Genomic DNA, 17,650 nt, shown 5'->3' with positions numbered 1-17,650 from the left:
TTATTTTCACTTCAAGCTTTTTCCTTCATTGCTCGTGTAAAACAATTTAAGTACTAACATGTGTAACGACGCCACTACGGCTGCGCTGAAGAACGGCATTGTAGTTATATCTATCTCATTAGTATATTATATAGCCGCGGGACTTAAGCTCTTGGAATACAAGTAAATTGTTAAACAAAGAACAATCAAAATCAAAATGCTTTCATGGACGTCGACGTTAAACATATAATATATTTACTTCATCGCTGTTCAATTATGCAATTCGTATCTTTAGAATAGTTGTTGCGTTCACTGTGGCAACACTTTGTCACAGTTAAAATTCAAATATTTAAAAAATAAACTGTTGCTCTGTCATACAGTTGACAGAGCCAGTGTGTCAAAAACCTATCACCAGTTCACATCCCCTTTCGTTGCTCTCGTTTATTATCGCACTTTATTCAAAGCACTACTATCGTTAGAACATTAATTCATTAGCATCAGTATCAGTGTTGTGTACCGGAGGAAGCCGAACTCATCCGTGGAGGGGAAAATCTGAGGTCTAAGTTGGGCGACTGCAGGTAACGATTTAACGCTTCCTCTAGCTTGCGACAGAAAGCCAGAATCACCACCAGCGGTCTTCAACGGTGACTAACAATTTGGCTCCCACAGTCTCCGGATCAAAGGTAACTTCGTCTACACCTATACACACTTTAGTTTTAACTTTCATATTATTTATCTCAACTTATCCCAACTTTCTTGCTCCATCGGCCCTAAATTGCACTTTTCTTTCGCCCCTTTTTTTCGTTAAATACAGTCCACCTTCGCTATCGAACAATCGCAATAAGGCGAAATATGTTAGCATAATATATCTTTGACACACACTGTACTATCCCACCCACGCTAACCCCACCCATTAAACACGTACAAGTTACGATACCTACTTATATTTCACTCATGGACTAGAGGAATGCAAAAAAAAAGTTTAATTAAGGTCAACCGGGTTAAATGTGTCACTTGAGGTAAATGCGTATTTTAAATATATCTTCTAAACGAAACATTTCAGAACTATTGCAACCCGCTGTGTTCGAACTGTTCGAAGTATGGTCACCGAACTTTTAATTTAGACGGCTATATTTAATATGCAAATGTCATAAATTGACATCAACATCAATTTTGACATTGACTGCAGCAGTATTGCTGTCGACTGCATTACTGAACGAGACGTCAAAAGCTCATAATTATAACCATGATATTTTTATTTAATAAATAATAAAAAATGTAGTCTGCATCCGAACGCAACCTTTACTTAAACAAAAACGAATTAATGCGGTTCTCTAGATAATTTCATGTAATAATTACTAATCTCGTATTATACTCGTACGATATTATATTAGCTAATGCAGATTTAGATTAGGCAAATTAATGCATTAAGCGTATAAATGGAAATTTAGATAGGCAAAGATACATTGGTATGGACAGGCACGGAGTTGACACTCATCTAGATGCCCGTCACGAGTCATCCCTGTTTGATTTGTTTCCAATTACCCTGATCTGATGATGAAGCATTCCACGGGCTGTCCCATACAAACGCCTTTGATTTCGTGTATACTTTTTTTTTCGTGTACGTATGTACTCTTTTTTTCGTGTGTACTTTTTGACTTATAAAGCCGATGATTTTATTTCTATTTTAGGTTATTTTGGGCTATTTGTCATTCATAAAGAAACTCCTATTACTCCTATTACATTATTAGTCTTATAACATACTTTTAATTCAAATAAACTGGCTCCAAATAATGTATCATTAAAATATTGTATCACCGTTTCCGTCCCCATTTTCCACTATATGCTTCCATAATTAATTCACAATATTACGTTACAATTTTCATTGCTGCGCGGTTCCTATTTCCTGAGCTCGTTTAATAATTTCAAAAGAGAAATAAAAATCTTTGTGTAACAAATTAGGGTGTTAAATAATCAAATCAAAACTGCGTGAAACGTCAAACCAATAAAGGTATCATTTAGATTTAGGCTGCACAAGTGTTACTGTTGCAGTATTGCGGCGCGACATTATTTACTGCCGACTGCATTGCTGCCACAAACATAATCCATGTTGTCGCCCGCATTTTTGACCTTTGCGGCAGCGATGCAGTCATCGGCGATGTCGCGCCGCATTGCTGTAGCAGTAATTCTGTTCCATTCTGAATGATAACCGCTGAGAAATAACTTAATTTTCCATTAAAGTAGGAAACAACCATATTCAGACCTATATTATAAGTTTCTTTGCAATTTCTAGGTACAATTATACCCCTGTAGCATAAAATAAATTGTAATAAAAGAGAGCCAGAGAAAAATAAACAAACTGACAGTTTCATTAGTAGGGTAAACTACTCAATGTTTGGCACTAATTGGTACCAGTTTTGGCAACTAACTTTTTGTGGGAATGTCATTCTCACAGCTGCCTTAAAATAATTATTTCCTAGTATTGTTTTCCCTCATTGGACTTTTTAAGGAATGTTCATTTGTTTAAACCGTCTATTTCTTATAAGCGGAGCTGAGGAGCCTTAGTAAAATATGCTTAAATCATTAATTATTGCATTAATCCACAAGAAAGAAGTCGTTCTGAATGTTTTTACCCTTTATAAGAATGTTTTAAAGGAACTTCCGATCCTCCCATTAAGTTAATCATAGAATCCTCGTAGAGGGTCTAATAGAACGAAGCAAGATCTAAGTTCCTATTTAGTATCACGCGCCGGGAAAGTAAACCTTTCAAAGGATTCCCCGGATCCAGCTATATATTTCAAAGTGTGCGAGTCGGGCTCGGATATCCTTCCGTTTCATCTCCATTTTATTTTCGGCTTAGATAAGCCCGAAGATTTTTTCGAGACAAATGAGATACGCGGTCGCGAATAATTTTTTTCTTTACTCATTGTGCCAGTATATTATTTCCCGTATATTTTCCGTCATGTTTCGCGTCTTCTAAAATACTTTATGAGTTCTAAGCATATTTCTATGCTTGATCATATGATCTTGGGTTACGGGGGATAAAGTCGTACACCAATGAATCTTGTTATGCGAATGTGAAATAGGATTGTATTTCGCTTGCGTGTAATCATGTAAATATCATTTTATACGGCGTCGCGTCACATATGTTATTGCGTGTTTCTGTCAAGCCGTCATTTGTTATAATTCACTTATTCCTCTGTTGTTTCTGAATACGAACATAGAGAAACATAAGTAAGGAAAGAGTCAGTGATAACTCCATACATCAGTTTTCTTACCAAAACGTTATTACGTAGCTCGACATCTAGTTCAAGTAGCGGAATTTATCAGTACAGCTAGTTAACAATAGATGTCGGGAAGAACGAAAAGTATAATTTTTAACAATTTTCAGCTAATATTATGACCGAATTAGCCGGAACTCTATTTTCAACTCCTTCTGCTTGTAATATTATTAGTAAATTATTTTAGCAGTAAATTTTTCATCAGTAGCGACACTTGTGGCATCTGGGGACAAGAAGCGGATCTGATAAATCCACTAGTTGACGCTAGATCTGATGTCGACTATGAAATAACTCGCGTTGGGAAGAACACTGATGAATATAGTTACCACTCTTTCCTTACTTATATATCTCTATGATACAATGATGGAAAATTGAAACATAATCTCATGATGAAACCAAAATGTAAGAAGATATTTTATGACTATTGTTAAAAATGCCTTCTTGTTATTTTAATACCTATTCTCGAAGATAATATATAGGTATAAGAAAATATATTATAGTAGGTAAAACAGCCATTATATTTCTCATAAAAGTAATTGTTATTTTTTTTGCTTCCACATTCTTTTAATAAAAGAGATTTCTTCCATTATAACATTATGATCTAAATATTCTAAACGTACTGTGAGTACGATTTTGTATGTTTCGTTTTTAAGCACAGAATATATATTCATAATATAAATTAGTGACAACTATATATATTATAATATTTAACAATTCGACACCTTGTTCACTGAAAACTAAGTATCTAAAATAATACTTATAAAATTTTGTTATAAGTATAAAAGAAAATTCCTACTAATGTTGACGACTTTGTAAAGACAAACATCACATTCGAACTTCGATCCTCGGAGACGCATGTAACTTGGAAAAGTAAATATATAAGCTGCCAACTTACAAAATGAACATCTTCTTATTTACTGCCCATTGTGCCGTAATGAAATTTATCTTCTCATTTCAGGGCAGAGGGCTAGACTTCCGAGTACGGTGGCTGATTCTATTTTAAATATGATTAGATTAGATTAGATTTATTTATTTCATAATATGAAATTACAATATAAATTATTTTACACTAATCTATACGAATTTATATTATGATCGTCAAGTAGGAAAATAACAATTGATTATAATTATACAAATGTCAAGCAATACACAATTTAAAAACCATTATAAGCAATTAATTACTTAACTATTTTTTTTTAACGATATCAAATAATATAAAATGAAAAAACAATGTCAATACAGTAAGCATGGACATCTCATAATGATCGTCAAATTAAAATAAAAATGAAATACAGGTCAATAGAAAAATTAATGACTTACATTCATCTTATTTTGATACGACCGTGACTCATGCCACCAGGCATCTCACGCGCACGCATAAGTTCGAGCGAGATGCCTTTTAAGATGACACATGATAGCATGCTGTGAACACTAATCAGTGTCACGCTGGCGATGGGAAGGTCGTGTCTGTAAATAAGATGAAAACCATATGAAATTGTTTAAACATAATCAGCCTCTTGATCCAAAACTTTAATTACTTACATTTAGGCGGAACACCTGAGCAAATTGCTTGTGTTGTTTAAAAGTGAGAGGTTGGCTTCATAAACTTGGCCCTATATAAACTCATACGGAACGTTAAAAGTTATATTCCTGGACTCGTGGTGGATTATCCAAGACATGGACATTAATTTTGGGATTTTCTTTTGCAATGCAGTTGGTAGCAATGATGCAACAGAGATTCTGCACAACAATACTGCAGACTTGATTAAATTGCTGCAGAAAATGTTAAAACGGTCATTTTACGAAGATACTGATATCGAAATATGTAAAGTATACCTATATAATTAACGATTGTTACCTCTATATCAATCAAATAAGAATTACAGGCAACAATTATTTACTATTTTTAGTTTTATTCTTAATTAGGAATTATAGTTTTGCCCTTTCAGTCGATCCGTTTACCCGTCTGTCTGTCCGTTGAATAGGTCTTTTAGAATATAACTAATTCTTGAATAACCATTGTTTCATCTGCTAAGAGTCGGTTATTCTTTTTTTTTTTATTTGAATGTTACATAAACCTCCGGACATTATTTGCAAAAAGCTTTCCACGAAACAACCCCAGTTTCAGTACACCACTCTATTCGCTTAATCCTAGATTTTATTCCAAAAATGCACTGAGTAAACACAAATTTCAACTTATGAATATCGCGGTGAAGTGTACGTGTAGATTTCCCCCGAGATCTCAACACAGATAAAGTACATTCACACAAAAAGTTGTGTCCCTCGATGTCCAACTTCCGAGCAAATGGATTAAGATCGTTCCATGCTTCCAAACTTGTTATTATTGCTAACTGTATTTGAAATGCGGAGTATTATTCACATAGTAGACTATAGATGTGTTGTAGAAGTTGTATTGTCTTGCGTATTTCAAAGTGGCTAGCGTTGTTGCGCTCGGGAACAATGCAGAGTTAGTCAAATGTAACTGCGCCGCGAATTAAAATAGGCCGCGTTGTTTCACCGACACGCGCATAAGTTGCTCGACTTGAAGACTTGTACGCAAGTTAGTGTCTCATCAGTTAGTCTTTGGTACAAGCGCTCAGCGTTTTTGAAGTTAAATAAATTGAAGAATTTTTTCTTATAATGCATCTGTACCAGCCACTTATCTTAAGTGGTTGGTAAATACGTTGCGCGGTGATTTTCTAGTAGAAAGTAGTTGATTTTTAGGACTAAACTAAAACTAGTTTACTGACCCACGTTACATAATGTCGTTGGTACCATATACTCGTGGGTATACAAAAGCAGAAGAGTCCTGAATCAGTCAGTAGCTGATCATAATAACTTCTCATCAACAACAGCCTCAGTAACACGGTAAACCTATAAGTGTGTCTTATCATGTAAACAAACGTGACGTCAAAGTGTCATTCCAACGATACGATTCATAGACAATCTAGATATCGTAATATCAAATGTTTTTGAGGTGATCCGTTCGTTACTGCGATTATTGATGAAAATCTTATTAGAAATGATATTTTTTAGTGATTGTTTGATTGATTTCAATACTTTGTGAGTTTCTTTAAGTATACCACAACATTTTAAGTCGTGATTATTGTGTAATTCCAGATAAAAGTGTGATAATGTCTCCGAGATGTGTTTATGATTTACATGATAGAAAATATTATTTGAATTTAGAATTAGATGCACCAGAATACGGTTAATGACTAAGGCCCTCTTGCACCATCCCACTAACCCGGGGTTAAGCGGTTAAACCGTTAACCTAGTGTCAAATTGTACTGGTAACCATGGCAACTCCAGGTTTAACCGGTTAATACCGGGTTAGTGGAATGGTGCAAGTGGGCCTAAGTGATCTCTTCTAGTTAACTCATTCATGCTTTAAATGTTACCTCTTCACATAATACAAAGCGTTCCCGCTATAACTTCTCGCTTCTGACGCTAACCTCTTGTATGTAAGTTGTGTCTTACTTCGAAGCGAGCTGCATACTAAGCGAACTCAGCCAAAGTTGCCCACAACTGAAACTTGGCTCAAATGCTACGCGTTCATTTGTATTATTAAAAGCTGAAACATATGGAACATGTCGCTCCAATTTACGGATAAATTATTTATTTGCAGCAATATATCACCGAAGTTAGGAAACTTGTTCCTTGGAGACAATGGAGACCGAATCGATACGTATAAATCGGACCTTGTTTGTAACGTCGCTTACTCACACTACTACAATACTCGTATGCTACCGAAGCTTAACTAACTTTATACGCAGTGTTTTCAAGTAAGTAACGAGATTAGATGTCGACCTATTTAATGTTTCGAAACAAGAATGCAACAAATACACAGTTTGTGAGCTCTTTGAAATACATTCACTCACAAATTATAAAAGACATACTAGCTGATTTATGTCATGCTTGTTTGCGTAATATTTTATCCTAGAGATGACAGTTTTAATAATGATTTACGTAAGATTTTAATTTTTTTTTGCTCAGTGTGATGCCTAACTAATAGGTCATTAATCAAATTAGATTTTTACCAAAAATGTAATCCCAGCAAGCTGAAAATCATTTTGATACCTTCATTTGGTCCTGTAATCGAAGTTTGCGCAATCTCAGCAGGTGTACTAAAATTTTCGCTGTTTTTCAGTTATTTGCTTACTTATTCCACCAGTCCAGCTCAAAAATGGAACGTCCAACGGCAAATTGCTTTATTGTTGAAAATTTTTAGTAGTAATTCGTAGTCAAAATTGTAAAAATTGGCCGCCATTTTTAATTTATTTATTTTTGCTTACTTACTTACTTGGCTGGCGCGATGACCCAAAATAAGTCTTGGCCTCCAACACATTAAGAGCACGCCACTTTGCTCGGTCCAGGTATTTTTGGTATGACCGTGTTAAAATCCGGAAACGCTCCGATCTACCAAACCTTGCTGGTAGTGCCATTGTAAGTGATGGTGGGTTCCTTCTACAGCGAGTGGTTTGGCATTACAAGGAAAAAATTGAGCTCAAAGCTCCTAAAATTAATGCATACATCCAGGGATTGTGCAAACTCAGATTACACGCATTTAGGACCAAATTAAGGTATTAAAACGATCTCCAGCTTGCCGGGAATTAATTCCTCAAAACGCTTTATATCTAATTTAATTATCCTCTAATAACACCATTGGCCATTTCCTCCCGCGGACGCTCCGGCTGTGGAATGAGCTCCCTTCCGAGGTTTTTCCGAGGGTCTACAGTATGGGGTTCTTCAAAAAAAGGAGTACAAGGTTTTTGAAAGGTCAGCAACGCGCGTGTAACACCTCTGGCTGGAGTTGCAGGCGTCCATAGGCTACGGTCACTACTTACCATCAGGCGGGCCGTATGCTTGTTTGATGAGGTATTAAATAAAAATTGGCTGATAACTGGCGGGAGATTGCGCTGGATCGAGACAACTGGCGTTTACTCGTGTCGGAGGCCAAGACTCATTTTGGGTCGCTGCGCCATTAAATAGTAGTATAATAACACAACAACTCTAGTGCGTATAGAAATAAAACTGATTAAACAGAAGCGGCCTCCTATTTCCGCAGATTACCTGCAAGACTAGAGTTAGGAATGCACATTAACACGTATTAAACGCTGTGTTGAGTTAACAAGGCTAATTCTATGCAGCCTTATCCCAAGCTCCACTAACTTACCTACCTAGCTATACAGCGTTTACACACACATACAGGGTTTAATATTTCAACTAGTTTAGGTTCGCCGCTTTCCAAAAATGTAACGTTTTTACAGCGGGCCTGTCCAAACAGATGGGAGGCCGGGTTGCTATTTTTCAAAAGCCGCACATGTGAGGTGGAATGCCTAGATATTTTTCTTGGGGTCGTGAGGATTTTTATAGCATAAAATATGCGAGTATCAACCGCATTGATTCCTTTCGATTGTGTAGTCCTATTATGGCTCTAAAAATAGAAACACGAACATTATCCTCCCATACTTAGGTAGGTGTATTGAAAAATATTTTAACCCTAAAAAACCGGCCAAATGCGTGTCCGCTGATGAAATGGGGGTTCAGTACCTTCATACGATTTGAAAAAGTGATACAAGCAAAAGGCCGTACATTTGCGGCACTTCAGTTTATTAGGTACTACAAATATATTATACATTTTTTTAAACTCATTAATGGCTCAAACGATCATATTCAAAACAAATTGTCGTGTAAAATATTTGTCAACCTATACCACACGTATTTCTACTAAATAAAAGTTGTTTCACTTTTAGTTACTTATATAAAATTCCTCCTAAAATTACATTTTTTTGAATTCTAAACTAAGTAGCGGCTTACATAATATACATAATTTTATTATGTTCTAAGTTTCATTAAAATATAGCTTCGATTTTTAGTGTAAAAGTTTTTTATGTACATTTATTACAAATATGGGCGTCTTCGCCCAAATGTAAAAACCATGGTATAATAATATACTCCGCCTGGTACTCTATTCCCGTCTTTTCTAGGTCACCTAACTGACACAAGCCTACGTCATCATGCGACAGCGCTATATGATAATATGCGATAGCGCTATATATAGCGGCCATGTTATTGTGACGTAGGCCTGTGTCACTCTGGGAATAGAAGACCATGTTTTATTAGACCATGGTAAAAACTAAAATAATCATAACAACTACCCACCATTTATTATCGGTATCCATGAATAAACTAAAATATTGTTGTTGAAGTTATCGGACAAAGTGAGTTGTTCTTAAAATAACAATGTTTCTATTTATTTTATCGTTTCCACCCGAAGGTGCCTCGATTTGTAGATGTTGTTCAAACTTCCGGTATTTACCGGATACTTGTTAGTATTGTTCCTGCCTGAAGCAGTTGCAGTATTCGGACTTTAAAAATATGTCATTGATATGTTATTAGTAAGAACTTGATACTTGCACGTGATCTCACTCACACCGATATAATAAATACGAGCAAAGATATACGCAAGTAATGTGAGCATGAGATCAGATAGACATACATTAATCGACTTCAAAACTGCAATGTCTTTATGTTTTTAACCAGTGTGTAATCACCATACTTACAATACGTAAAAATTTTAATCAGAACTCCGTTATTTCTGAACAGATTTCGTATTTTTGTTTTGTTTGAAACTATTTAGGTACTAGGTACATATATCAACCCGGACACATCTAGTATGACAAACACAGATCTCACTCTAGACGGCGAAATACTGCCAAGAATAAGCGAAAAATACAATTAGCAACAATTTTAGATACTTACGACCCATCACTAGGTAAACCGGTACTTATATTAAATAGGGTTTACCCTTGAATTGCCGACAGACATTTCATCGAATGTTATTTCGAAGACAACGTTTCAAGTATTTTCATTTCATCGACAAGTTATTGCGTCGAAGAATCGATACTAGTAAATTTAAATCGGGGACTTTTAATTGGTACTTGAGTTATTTTACATATAGTTTATATCGTGGTATTTCTTTACGGGTTTTCTTATTTCATTTTGGATTGTATTTAATAAAATTTATTACGCGTAAAATTATTTCAATTTGTAATATTTCGTTATCGAAACTAAAAGCAGTCACGTCAGTCGGCTCACTCTGCGTGATTATAAGTATGTGGGTAGTTTAAGATATAAAATTGTTTTTCTGAACATACATAATTTTGAGAAAGCGGCAATTTTAAGTTTGCGCTCTAATTTTGAAGATATAATTTTACAAGGCTGCCATTTTCATTTTGGATAAATTATAAATAGGTTGGTAACAATAATTTAAGCCATTCATTTATGTGCAGGGTCGCAGTTCTAACCTAACCTAAACCTACTTTGAAAGCCGTTCGTTTCTGTGTGGGTCGTAGTTCTAACCTAACCTAAACCTACTTTGATAGCCGTTCGTTTCTGTGTGGGGTCGCAGTTCTAACCTAACCTAAACCTACTTTGAAAGCCGTTCGTTTCTGTGTGGGGTCGCAATTCTAACCTAACCTAAACCTACTTTAAAAGCCGTTCGTTTCTGTGTGGGGTCGCAGTTCTAACCTAACCTAAACCGACTTTGATAGCCGTTCGTTTCGGTGCGGGGTCGCAGTTCTAACCTAACCTAAATCTAAAATTCTTACAACAGAAAAATGTATAAATGTGTAGTACGACATATAAAAATGTATTAAAGTAATACGTCGAACAAATGAATTGCAATGTTTAGTAGTTGTGCCAATTAAAATAATTTGAAACGAATTAGCGATCAAGTAATATTCGTAGAATAGTATTTCTACGTAGTGAGAAAAATTGAAATAAATAGTATATGAAACAAAATAACGCCAAACAATATTACTAGTACTAACGTTTCGATGAATCGTTGTCGATGAAATAATATTCGATGAAAAGTTTGTCGGCAAAACAAGGGTACACCATTAAATAGTTATGGTATTTTTGTCATACAAAATATTATTATTTAATTTCTTTTAGTAATACCACTGTATATATCTTGTTTGTTAATAAATGTTTTTAATATTTACCGGTTGCATTCTCTAATAGGATATATCCGTACCTGAGAGGCATAACACTGTAAGTGCCATTTTAGTCATTTTACAGGAGAAGCGATTTTGGTCAAAATTTGTGTTACAAGGATTTTCGAACAACATAAAATGACACACAGGAGGTTTATGTCACAGTTTTTAAAATTAATCAACAGTAAATATTTTTGACATTATTATGTGTTACTTTCAAGTTATCATTTTGTACTTATAAGATATCTTTTTCAATAAAACTAAAAAAACTACCCCACATTCTACAGTATTCTGCTTCTAAGCTTATTTCAAATTCGAGGAGTTACAGTAATATTAAAGGTCCTTAACGAGATTGAAATTACTGTTATATCATTTTTATACTAATAACAAGTCTGTTTAAATGCAAATGACCACTGTAACCAACTTAAACTGATTATAATATAGAAATTTTAAGTTTTACTCAGGACATACAGTACAATGCCTTACAATATGCCTAGCATTATAGTGTATGTGCACTCAGAACCGTAAACTCTCTGGACGTACCTTAAAATGAACCTAGTAGCATTTTACTGTATTTCACTTACATCAAAATGTTTCCCAGAGGGTTATACACTTACAGTAAAACGCATTTGAAAAACTTGGAATTGGTAGTATCATCGATAAATATAGTTTTATGGATCGATGGAGCATCAGAAATTATGTGCGATACTGTAAAAAACCGAAAATCACAAAAAATGGACTTACAGTGTTATGCCTCTCAGGTACGGATATATAGTATTGTATTCACAACACAGTCCTGTGTTGCTTCGGATTTGGATGACAAAGCTTTGGTGAACTAATAGCTGCAGCGTATCGCACTGTTCGATTTCTGAGGTTTTGTGGCCGAGACCATCTAGCTTAGCCAGATTGTACTCAGACTTTAAACATATTGCCTGTGTTATACGACTGAGTGTCGCATTTCGCTGTTGAAATGGGATTTTAAGAATTCAAACCTTCAGAGGAATGGCATAGAACTAGATCTATTGCCATATTATGGTAAAATTAAATGTTGTGTTCTAAAATATATTCAACACAAAAATTATCTCTGAAATATAAACACAAAACTTCTTTTTTTGATGAAACAAAAAAAATCACATCCATAAATGTTGCTTAAAACTTAAAAAAAGAAACATTTAATTTAGTAAATTACTCATTCTAATGACTTCGATATTTGAATAATGCTGAACGTTATACACATTAACTCGATATAAAATTTACTTTAGTAAAAACTAAAAACCTAACTTTGGATTAATCCATATTACGTACTTAAGAAGTAACGTTTTAATAACTTCATAATATTTAATCTCCACGCGCCTCATCGGATTAGGTAGCCCCTAATTTATAATCCCTAATAGCTTTTGTATTTTATGGGAAATTTTACCTGTAACGCAGTAATGCGAGCATGCCTTTATCGCAAACTTTGGTTTTTCAATTAAACTTTCTGTAATCACTGTTTGCATAATAGAACGGTCCGGTGACTTTGTGAAAATAGCCAAGTTTCGTCAATCTAATCAAATTCCACTTTTGGAGAGCACCGTTAAATCTTATGGACGAGATAAGTACCAAGTTGTTTGACAACGCTGGGGTGATCCCGTTGCGTTGATACTGTCAATCAGGTAGGTTTTATAATATACAATGCTTATAAATAATGAAACTTATTCTCTGGAAATAGGATTCAAATTTGGATGATTGGATCGTGTCGCAGAATTATTCAGTTTGCGTGCGATTTTACTTTAAACGACTTTAGAGAAATTGCGTGCGTATTATACATTGTTTTTTTACGTCGAATAAAAATAAAAAAAGTGACAGTCATAACTCATATTTTTAAATAGGTTAGACCCGAGCAAGCGAATATGATCAAGTTTTCCTTGACGCTAAATAAATACGACTTTGAAAGCAGACACACTTTACTTAATGAAACTGGATACGTATATTTGTTATTCAATAGGAAGCTACCATTGAAAAAGTTTAACGATAAAATATTTTTAATTATCTACATAGGTATATAGAGTGCTGGTGGCCTAGCGGTAAGAGCGTGCGACTTTCAATCCGAAGGTCGCGAGTTCAAACCCCGGCGTACCAATGAGTTTTTCGGAACTTCCCTATGTACGAAATATCATTTGATATTTACCATTCGCTTTTCGGTCAAGTAAAACATCGTGAGGAAACCGGACTTATCCCGATAAGGTCTACTTTACCCTCTAGGTTGGAAGGTCAGATGACAGTCGCTTTTGTAAAATCTAGTGCCTACGCCAATTCTTGGGATTAGTTGTTATGCGGACCCAATCCAGGCTTTCATGAGTCGTGGCAAAAATGCCGCGACAACGCGAGGAAGATGAATCTACATAAGTATATGAATTCAATAAGAACTAAGTGATTTATAGAATTACCTAGACATGATTACAGTCATAAAGTAATTATATTTCAATAATAACAGTGTAACTTATGGAATTCAATCAACTTCAACATCGCGTATTAATTCAATTATGCTATTAAGATACTCAAAATTAAGTTTGTGGATTCAACAATCTATTTATGCATTAATATTGTATTACTACATTTTATTCAATGAACTTTATGTATTTCAGTGGCATATCTAAAGGATGAACCAAAGAGTAACAGGAGCTAGAGAATAGTGGTCGACCGCTCCTCCAAACAAACGTGGCCTCGACCTATTTCGTCAAAATTTGGTTTGATTGAGAGAATATCAGGATAGTTGAAAAAGATATAACGAGGATCTAGGCAGGCTAACAAAGGGTGCGACAACAAGCTATTGTATAGAAGTTTCATCTAAGTTCTTTGAATTCATGCATGTTAATGGCACTTTCATGAGAAAAGATAAGGAATTGAAGAGTTCCTTTCAACTTTTTCTGGAGGATACTTTCGCATTGTTGTTCTCATTGTATTCAAATTAAATTTTGATAAATGCCCATTTCATTTCATAATGTTTTTGTCTAAGGTAGTTACGTAAAATTTTTATGTTTAAAGTGAAATCAAAATATTAAATATCATTTTTTAAAGCCCATAGTACCTTTAATCGACATAATTATACATCAAATTAAAATCTTAAAAACGAAATAAACCGTTGGTTGACACAGTTTTCTGTTGCGGTGTAGTATTCGGCAGATTCCCACGGAACCGCCGAAGCCGCCAAAATTCCGTGCTCGCGATGATGGTTTCTAACACATTATAAGAATGTTTTATTATCCTTATTTATAATAAAATGTTGGCTTTATAGTATTTAAAATAACCAAACATAAGTACAGTCGGTACAAGTACAGAACGTATTACGGTCGGTACCCCAACTTAAGAACCCACGTCGCCGTACTAATTGTATAGAAAAGTGGATACTTATGTTAGGGCACGGGCACGGACGGTACAACATTTCTTCAACAAACTATCGGGACAACAATAAAGTTTATTCACCCGATACCTACGAGTTTATTATTTAAGACGAAACACTAAACAGTTTAAACACGTAAAACTTTAATAGGAGACATCGAACTCGTCCTCGTTTTTAGGGTTCCGTACCCAAAGGGTAAAACGGGACCCTATTACTAAGACTTCGCTGTCTGTCCGTCCGTCCGTCCGTCCGTCCGTCCGTCCGTCCGTCCGTCCGTCCGTCCGTCCGTCCGTCCGTCTGTCACCAGGCTGTATCTCACGAACCGTGATAGCTAGACAGTTGAAATTTTCACAGATGATGTATTTCTGTTGCCGCTATAACAACAAATACTAAAAACAGAATAAAATAAAGATTTAAATGGGGCTCCCATACAACAAACGTGATTTTTGACCAAAGTTAAGCAACGTCGGGAGTGGTCAGTACTTGGATGGGTGACCGTTTTTTTTTTGCTTTTTTTTTTGTTTTTTTTTTTTGCATTATGGTACGGAACCCTTCGTGCGCGAGTCCGACTCGCACTTGCCCGGTTTTTTTTTAGCTCCCGTCTGTTTGGACGTCAATTTATTAAACGAGTGGAATGAGAAAGGAAATATATTTCAAATTCAAACATGCTCTTGCATCGGCAGAAATAAAATCTGCTCCTTAAACATTCAGAAGGGACCGAAGGAGTCAACAAATTAAATTTATATTTGGGAAACCACCAAAGGTCTGCAAAGAAATTAAATACTGCTTCGTGTTCACCTTGAACATGGTTGAAAAATACGTTGTAACGAAATTTAATTCTACCAGATATTTATTTTTTATGATTTCTATCAATGGAGATAATAGATAGTCTCGCTACTGATATACAGGGCAATTAGAGTTTTAGTTATTGACTTACGAGTACTTACTTGCTGGTATATGGTAGGCGTCGAAGTAGGATTTCACGAATCATAATTTTTCAAAAGTCTGCAAAAAGGTGGTTATTTAGCATGAATTATCTAAGCCCCGATATTAATTTAACAAGCCATAAACTGAACTAATTAAGCACATTCAGCATTTCCACCGCACTGTGGGGGTCTTTGTTAATGATATCATAAAAATTTCCCTTTTCTGAATTATTCCCCTGAATTTGCATTTTGATGGGAAAGAAAACCCTATTATGTCTGCACCACATTTTGCCTTAGACACGTGTGCGTTAAATAATGTCAGAAAGTAGAAATATGCTAAATAATATCTTATATTGAAACATTGAGACAAATGAAAAAAATAGCTTTAATACATGTTACCATTTTTTATCTTTCGTAACTTGACCCTTTACTGTACTGAACGGTATTGAAGGTATGACTTGAAACCACCCCCGCATTGTATTTATTACATACCTACTTTAAAAACAATATTCAAAACACAGTAGGTACGTTCATACGTCCAATTAAGGTACGTTCCTTGTAGCTATATTATACGTTATGGTAAAAATAGTAGGATCCAACTTGTAATAGCAACTTATATTAAATACCGTAAACCGGGGTTACTTTGATTTGCGGGTCGACTTTGATAGCAACTTCTCTCCGCTACTAAAGTCCTTGTTTTAACGAGTTGAAAAATAACTTCGCAGCTATTTTTTCTTTATTGGCAACACTGATAGTTGTTTCACCGCGCAGTAAGCGGATGCGAGTGTAATATTATTATTTCGTCTAGAAAAAAAATATTGATGGCGAGTACGCTTTTCTTCCTGGTTTTATTGGTTGAAAAACTTTGACTGTATTTGTGTCAATAATAAATACATGTAATTTTATAGTGTCTTAGGTTAATCCGTGTTTATTCGCGAGTTTATAAAAAAATACCTGAAATCGACAACCTCCACATGCGCACGTAGCCAGGGAATCCATGGGTCGGGGTGTCTTTGATCACTTATACGTGGTGAGATTGATCAAAAGATTAAAGCAACACCATGAATTATTTTGACAGCTTACGATTTTTTACGTATTTTTTTATTAGTTATATAATAAATAGGTATCGTTTGAGTCAGTGGAAGAGGTAGAGGTTGTAGAATTGTAAGTTTGTGTGTAGGTAGGAGTTGATTACCAAATTTACTGAACGGAAAAGCTTGCAATTCAAAAATGTGTTGTCTTAGCGATTTGTTATCGCACTTATGCGATGATAAGTTAAATTCCTACGTTATTTATAGTAAATAATCTAATAAGCGCTTAATTTGTATCAATTAGTATGATATCAAAGTAACCCCACACCTTAAAAATATAAATAACTTAAAAAGTACTTGACCGATTTTATTTTTTTATTTTTTACGGGCTTTTTAGCCTTTAGATTGTCAGCAAAAAAATTAGTGGTTTCAAAGTAACCCCATTCTCAATATAACTTTGATCGCGTTGTTTTTATTTATTTCCGAAAAAAATATAAGTCCTAATTTTTTTTTATTTGGCAGGCAGAAAGAAGAGAAAAAACCGATTATTATATTTTTATTTCATATTTTTACGTATATTTGGATTGTCAAAAAATGGCGCCAAACTCTAAAATTGATCAAAGTAACCCCGGTTTACGGTATGCAATATGTTCGCATAGCAAATATAGTAAATAAGAAATAAAGCTTAGCAATACTTCGCGTAACATAAACAATAAGGCACAAACAATTTACCCATAAATAAGTACTTTAATATTAAATTGTACTCCTTGTAAGTAAAAGTTAATTTTCCAAAATGTCTGCGAATTTCACAAAGGCTTGTGTCAGTAACATTTGCTTTAATGAAACAATATTATTTCATATCTTAATACATTTTGCAATAATGCATTGTTCTAAGGCTTTGGACTTAAAATTGGCGAACAGCGAGTCATAATCATTGTTATTATTGACTGTGCGTTGCGTTGCAATAAGTTTCGTACCTTCATAAATGTTTGCAAACATAATAAAAATATAATGTTTGAATTTAAAGTTTTTGCGTAGTCTGATGTCTTTG

General features: G+C 34.7%; 1 long non-coding RNA gene across 1 annotated transcript in view; it reads right to left on the bottom strand.

Annotated features, from left to right (window-relative positions):
• Nucleotides 1–7,988, bottom strand: part of LOC134798747 (uncharacterized) — a 399,895-nt gene extending 391,907 nt beyond the window's left edge. The window contains exon 1 of the long non-coding RNA XR_010145266.1: nt 7,924–7,988. This is a non-coding gene — a long non-coding RNA (uncharacterized LOC134798747). The remainder of the gene's footprint in view (nt 1–7,923) is intronic.
• Nucleotides 7,989–17,650: the final 9,662 nt, after the last annotated feature.

The sequence above is a fragment of the Cydia splendana genome, chromosome 17 (genome assembly GCF_910591565.1).
Source record: "Cydia splendana chromosome 17, ilCydSple1.2, whole genome shotgun sequence".
Taxonomy (NCBI): domain Eukaryota; kingdom Metazoa; phylum Arthropoda; class Insecta; order Lepidoptera; family Tortricidae; genus Cydia; species Cydia splendana.
Note: the sequence above shows the minus strand (reverse complement) of the source record. Positions and strands in the feature narration are given on the sequence as shown.